A 7,740-nucleotide genomic window follows, 5' to 3' on the forward strand; every position below is an offset into this window, starting at 1 on the left:
TTGTTGTTGATGAAGCAGAAAGAACCCCAAGTAGAGTTGGGGGGTGAGGTTATGAGTTAGAAAAAAGCCTATCTTTTTTTATTCTAAACTGAAATAAATCTGGTACTTGTATCTGCAAGAGAATGAACTGGAAGCCCAAAGTGACATAGTACTGAATAACTTTTTAAATAACCATCCAAGCTGTAATAGGATAATAATGCACTCTGGTCTTTACAGGACAAGAGTTGGTGATTCAGTCTCTGTGTGATGCAGGTGCTCACTACTCCACCCAGACATAAAAGAGGATAGTGTGGCTCCTGTAGGAGAGATGGTCCTTCTGAATTAAAAAGTTTGAATTTAGAACACCTAAAAACAGTCAAACTGCAAGAAAGGTTTAAGGGTTCTGTTTCCTGTGAATCTCTTTTAATGGCAGGAAAGTTTGAGGAAGGGGAAAACTTGGCCCCTTCTTTTTTCATTTTGAGTCAGTGGAAATGCTGGTAATAGTAGAGGGATAAGAGCCAGCGTGTTGTATGATCATACCAACACATGTACCAGTATGCAACTTCACACAGTTTTGAAACTCTTGAGGATGTCATGTTTGATGGGTTCTTGCTGGGAATGAGGGTGTAGCACGGCTGGCTTCAGGCTGCCAAGTTGTACAGTTCTACTTAGATGGCTTCATGTCAAGGAATAGTAATGAATGAGTAAACTTACTGGCCCACTAAACTCTCCAGAGCAGCAAAACTAGCACTCTCTTTTGCTATGCTGAAAATAATTAAGAGAAACAAGTTTTATCGTTTCATAAAAACAGTTTGACTTTCTTACACAAGAACATACAAATTGTCTATTGCTTCCCTAACTGATCATCTTTCCTAAACAAGATGTTATATTTGTTCCCTGACATTTTGTCTGGTTGTTAATAAATGGTTAGTTTACACAGATGGATGGGTTTACTGTCCTAGCTAGAAAATTAATAGTGATGGCAATCTTGCCATACTTCTGCGGTTAATGGAAGAGGATTGCAAGTAACCCCATACAGACAAAATTGACAATAAGGAACAACCCAACATAAAAAACTTGGCCCTCCATCTGGGTGTGTCATTTCCTTTGGCTTGGAAGTTTTCCCCATCTTGTATTTTGAGAGATAAAATATTTGTCCAACTTGCTTCAAAACATGTACTAGTTTCTTCTGTCAAATGTGGGAACACATCCCATATTTAATTGAGTTATTGGATTTGTTTGGAGTTTCAAAAATGAGCAAAAGCTCATTAAAGGAACAGGGGAAAATCCTTGAACTCTGTCTCTGACAGTAAGAATATATTTTAGGTAGTGTAAGAAAGTAACCTATAGTCTGGAATCATATCCCTAACTATTTTAGACTGCTGGAGAATTCAGAAAAAGCCCTTGTATAATAGCCTTTCGTGCTGTGTTTTCATTAAGTCTGAGGCAGCTCAATAAAGAAGCTACAGCATGATTTACTTTAATCAGTTATTACAGAGAAGTCATTTAAAAAAAAAACCAAACAACAAACCTTGGCAAAATCTTGCTTACATAGTTTTTGCATTCCAAATCCACAAAATGGTTAGATACAATCTCGTTTCATTACAACCAAAACAAACCTCCTTTACTAGATTTCCTTCATTTTTTTTCTTTAAATGATGATGTTTCCATACCTTTTCTGTCTACACTGGCTTTCCAGTTCAGGGTCTTTTGTGTCTGTTTTCTTTATAATGTCACTAAGATTCGCCAGGTTTCTCTGAGGAATCCTATCGTCCCATAAGGCTTGGTAAGAGCATTTGGCAGGCTATGAACTAGAGGTGGAGTTAGGGAAAATGATTTAGCCACTTTTGTCATCTGGAGACAACTTTCAGAAATGTTGGCACATGTGATCATTCTTCCAGTTCAAATCTACAAGAATTGGGATTTTGACCTACATATTATACATACGCTGAAAGTTTTACCAACTTTTTGGCCCGTTAGTTTCATTTGACATTTCTTGTTGTTGAGCTAAAAAGTGTATATTCAGGCACACACACAATCCTTTTCTTAAATATTTAACTCCTCTGTTTTAAAAGGGGGGTCCATGGGGCTATGGATTGATTTAGATAGGGGCATAGGGACAAAGAATGTGTCCGGCTCTGTTCCTGTAACTTATGGTCTCTAGGCATTGTGATAAAACAAATGCCTATCAAATTCCATAGGACAAATGTTTTCATGTACAGCAACTGCTGTTTCATAACTGGCGTAGCATTAACTGTACCTGTTCTTGGCACTGACCAAGAAAAAAAAAATATGAAGATTTATCTTCAGTTCTTTATGTATGTATTTTTGAAGGTGTGTGACTGAAAGGAAGCATATAAAGAAAGAGGATAACACCAACTGCCATAACTGGTCAATTGTTGAACAAATGTCCAGTAAAAACTCTTTTTTGATGGGGCAAAAAGGCAATGATCTAAGAATGCTGTATCAGGGTATTCACAGAATCATCTAGGTTGGAAAAGACCTTGAAGATCCTCTAGTCCAACCATTAACCTCACACTGACCGTTCTCAACTACACCATATCCCTCAGCACTATGTCAAGTGTATGTATTGACTGGAAAAAAAACAAGCAGTCTTCAGTTCTTTAAGGGGTTTTAAGAGTGCATGCTGCTCTGCTCTTGCACAGAATGGAGGGTGTAATAGCATCACACCATCTAGATTCCCATCTCCTCTGGCGCTTGGCTTCATCTGATATACAGAAGGTTATTAGAGAGATGGAGAAGCAGTCCACGGCAGCACATACAGCATAAGCAGTGACAAGAGAACAGTTAGAGTGTTGACATAGACATGGAAATTTTCTGTGGCCTTTACATTTCAAGTTATCCTAACTATAGCTCTTAAGAGTGACCCGGGTGACTATTACTGTATGGCGTATATGAAGCTGGACAGAGCTGTAAGCAGAACAGAAGCTACATTGTGACCGTAGCACGCTACCAAGATTGTGTCTGGAGGCAACAGACGGATTTGTCCATTGTTTTTTAAATTGCACGGAGGTGGAAATTTGGAATCTAGAAGAGGAGTAAAGGAGGAAGTGGACCAGTGATCTCCACTGCTCAAAAAGTAAACAGCGAGGACTGGTGGAGAGACTGTTAGATACTGAATGACGCTGGAAAGCGCAGGGAAGAACTAGAACAGCTCTGAAACAAGAGGGCGCAAAAGAGTCCAGCTCTGGATATCTGTTGTATTAGTATACTGTTAGGTTGTCTGGGGGTACGTTGATAAAACATCCCTGGCAGGGTAATACTTTGCTCACAAAGAATCCCAGAATAATTGAAGCAAAACCTGCCCAAATTACCTCTCACTAAAAAGAAATACTTCCAACATATTCTAACAAATCCTGACTATAAAATGTGCAAATTGGATTTCCAATAATGAGACCCATCAGTAGGCACATTTTCTTGACATATTCTGTCAGAGTATCACTTGGAAATAGTGATTCAATTTTCCAAAAGTTACTTTAATTTGCTTAGAGAGCAAAGCATTTTCATTTTGCCCAGTCAGTTGTAATAATTTGCTAAATTCAAAATATGTGAAATTATTGAAGCTAGCTGTAGTGACCAGAAGGACCACTAATCTTTTAATAATATTTTTTTCCCCATGAATCATGTAGACTTACACAAGAAATTTTCCAGAACAGATAAACCACACAACTTTGTTTACATGCCTGCTTGTTGTGTCTTCCACAGACATAATTCTGGACATTTGCTAGTAATCTCCATTCAGAAGATTTGCTTAAAAAAATATCTGCTAGCTGCTGGGGTGTTGGTAACTTCCATCTTCTTACACAAGTGTTCCTTTTTCTTAATAAAGTTCCCTTGCTCTTCCCTTACAGATCAGTCTGGATATTGATACTTCCTATCTTGGCAGGCAGTAACAAGCATGACGAGTTAGATTAAGAGCAGTTGGGAAGAAAAAAGTGTTTTCCACAGCTCTTCTATGCTGTAAAGCCTTGAAGGCCTTTAAACAATAATCCTTTATCCCACAGGATATTCTCTGGGCATCTTCCTTTGGGCACAGGATGTTGAGTTGCATGGAGTTTGGTATGCCTCAGTACAGCCATACTTAAATAACTCCTGGGTGAATTGCACGTAGCATGTATTAGTGACCCAGTCTTCTGTCTCATAAAAACTAGACAAGATTGCCAAGACAGTTGTGCGCTCAGCTAACTTTTCTTTTTGAAAATCAAGCTTGCAAATAGTCTCTCTCTAACGCATCTTTTCTATGTATTTCCCAGTTAATAACTAGGTATTGTTATATACCTTATTTTTAAAAATGATATCCCTTAAACTGTCACATAATATATTTATTCAGTCATATCTCATATGAAGAGTTGTTTGTTTTTCTACTCCACCTCTGGAGTTCCAATAACTGTTACGCAGGTATAAATGCTTAAATAAGTTGTGTGCCTGTAGCTGGCAGAAACAGTCTAGTACGCAGCAGGGTAGACACTATCCTTAAGTGCAAATAGGAGTGTAGATAGGTGTCATTATTGTAAAATAAAAAGGGACTGCACAGTTGCTTTCCAAATCTACTGTTTATCTGGTTTTATTTTACAGTGCAAGGATTAAGTCATTTTCCTAGAGCATATCATATTTAATTTTGAATATTAATCCCTGACTCTTAGGAGCATTAGATTTCTTCAGAGATTCACCTAAGGACAGCTGAAGTACATGCAATGATTTTAAAGACCGAGACTTTAACAGTATCTTGAGATTCCAAGAAGACAATAAAGTTGTTTTATTTATCTCCATGCACATGTCTGGAGTAAGACTTCATTTGCCCCTAAATTCAAAGTAAAATACTTAAACCAGGAATATTTCCCCTAGAGATTGTCAAACATTTGTATTCCAGATGCATATGAAGTCTTACAACTTCAAGTTTACAAACTAGGAGCTTCTGCATAGGACTGCATCATCTTCAACCAGGGCTCCATTCCTCCTGACACTGTGCATTTCTCAAATTGTCCACTGAGCTCTAGTGCTCCTCCAAAAAAATTGGAAATAGGGTACAAGGCAGGAAGGTGGTGTGGGATACTGGCTACAGGGACAGTGAACCTCTCCAAATAAACCCCAAATTCGTGTGGATTCTGTCATTTTGTCTACTGGTTAAAACCCAACTTTCAACATTTAAAATGATCAGTGACTGGGTAAGGAGCAGAGAAAGGGGTGGGAAAGGAGAGCAAAAAATCACCAGTCAAAACTGTCACTGTCAGCTTTTCATCTATTTACTGATGGGACTTTAGTATTCTGAGCGGTCAGTTAAGACTCACAGGAGCTGTGTACAGACAACTAAAAGTGACTCTCCTTCTCACAGACCATCTGTAGGTTTCTCTGATATGTCCCTTATCACCATAATCCACACTGCTGTCACCTCTGTCAGATGTGCCCGTAATGAATTCTAGGCTAACTACCTTTTTAGAAAACAAACAGAAAAAGAATTGCATTACCTCTTGTACCTCGAAACACAGTCTTTGTGCTGTGATCTACATAGGCTATGTAGTATTAAAATAAGTATTTTACATAATAGTATACTAAAAGGAGGTTAAGGGAACTGTCAGTCCTCCATTTTTCCTGTCTAGCTCCTGCTAGCTTCTAATCTTTAATACTAGAGAGAATCCACACATGCCTCTAATGTTCAAGATCTTTTGATGTAACTGCTGATGGGTGAAATACTTAACATTCACTGTATATTGAGTCTGATTATTTTTACACCAACCCCATGAATTACCAAGTAATCTGTTACCAGAATTCTTATGCAAGTTGCTCTTTTATACCATTTAAAACAGAAGGTGAGCAGTACAGTGCAGAGGAGCTGGAATCCCAGTCCTGAAGAATCCAGTCTGGAAAGTTACTTCCAATGTCAAACAAGAGGCAGAGGGTATGAAAAGATAAATTATTCAGTAATGAATCCTACACACTTATAATGCACAAGTTGTAATGAATCTCCGTTGCTCTTGTAATTTTGTAAAGTTGTTTACCTAATATGGTAGATATGCCATATGGTACACTAAAGAGAGTGTTAGAACAAGGACATGAAGATTTCTAGGTTTTTATTTCTAGTTTTGTATGCAACTGTAAACTACATTCAAGCTGTCCTCGACTGTGCGCAGCAAAAGAATATGGGCTGCTCTGACCCTTCATTCCTCTGCTGCCCCTTGATAACTTCTTCCATCTCTCCTGTCACCTGCTCTTCCTCCATCGCTCCTCGGGCACTGCGGCCCAGCACTGGGCTGTACTGGTTAGATGCCATGAAGGACAGATTTGGGACCACTCTGCACCTTCGGGCTGTTCTAGCTTAGGTCCAGCTTTTTCACCCTTCATAAATCATTTGAGCAGCTGATGTAGATTAACTCTTCCACCGTTTAGGGAATGCGACCAGACTTCTATTCTAGATAGTTCTTTGGTATGTTGCTTATAGAATTTCACCATAGCTAAAACTAGCAATGTGCTCAACTGTGGCAGCAGCAAACCGGTGGGGACTACCCTGCTTGAGGCAGCATTCCTGCCTTGTAAGAAACAGGCACCATGACCTGCAGTTATGTCTGTAAAAATCACAGTTACTTTGTAGCACTGTAAAGTGGCAAAAATTGATAAAATGGAAGTTAAAAGTCACAGAGGAGGAAAGGGCATTTTCTTCCTTCTCCCTTGGGTTTCCAGTGATGACTAAGAAAAGCTGCAGAGTACAAAACATTTGAGAACAAGTATAAAAGATTAATATGAAACTTCTTAGAGGAACTAGGCTGTCCCTTCTAGTAATGCCACATGGTGAAGCGATCGGAGCTTTAGGAAAGGCTCCGTGTTGTGTTTTTTACTCAGCAGCCAAAGTCTACTGCAGGCAAGAGGAGGACATGAGAAACCAGAACTGTAATAGCCCTTACCCTAAACTGTGGATTTCTAAGATTTTTAGTTTAAACACATTTACTCACTCTATTATTGGAGGTCTGTATGTTAAGAACAAATACAGTTTTTATGTTCCTCCTGTGAGCTTCTGGCAAACAGTTTCTCCCTTGTAGGCACGTTTGTGTATTTGGGCGCAGGGTAAGGCACAGGACTGTGCTTCAGCACTGGTCCCATGGCTCATGGGGCCAGCTAGCCAGCAGGGCAACTGAATTCATGTTACAGTACCACAAGTTAAGTGATCGCCACACAATATGTAACGCAGGAAGTGCTGACACCCATGTTTGGGCAACCCTAAGTAGAGAATACTTTGACTCTGACCTATTTAAAGCAATCCCTTCTCACAGATAACTTGCAGCTCTTATTCTTCCAGGTCTGCACCTTCACAGCCTTCAGCCAGTTATCAGGCCAGTCAGTTCTGGGCATTGTCAACCAGGGCATTAGCGGGTGCTGAGTCGATCCCACTACAACACGGTTCCAGCCTCTAATTCCATCCATTCCCAATACGTAAGAGCAAAGCTTATTTTATAATACTGAAATAAGAGGTGCTATTTTAAGCCTGATACCCCTTAAAACTTACCACATGCTACGATTTATCTTTCAGTAATTGTTCCAATAGTTCAGTTCTCTGGGGAAACAGTGCCTGGCAAAAGAGGGCATTTATTAAAAGGCAGGTTGTATTTTTCACTTTATTTACTTCCTTCACGATGGTTGCACAATAAGGTCAAAGTGCAGCTCCCTACTGTAAGGGAAGGCATGTCCACCTGCAGCCAGCGCCTGGCTCAGCACCGCCGCGCCCCTCCACACACGGCCGGGGCTCCGGGC

The sequence above is a fragment of the Athene cunicularia genome (assembly GCF_003259725.1).
Source record: "Athene cunicularia isolate RWA chromosome 20 unlocalized genomic scaffold, athCun1 chr20_part1, whole genome shotgun sequence".
Classification (NCBI taxonomy): domain Eukaryota; kingdom Metazoa; phylum Chordata; class Aves; order Strigiformes; family Strigidae; genus Athene; species Athene cunicularia.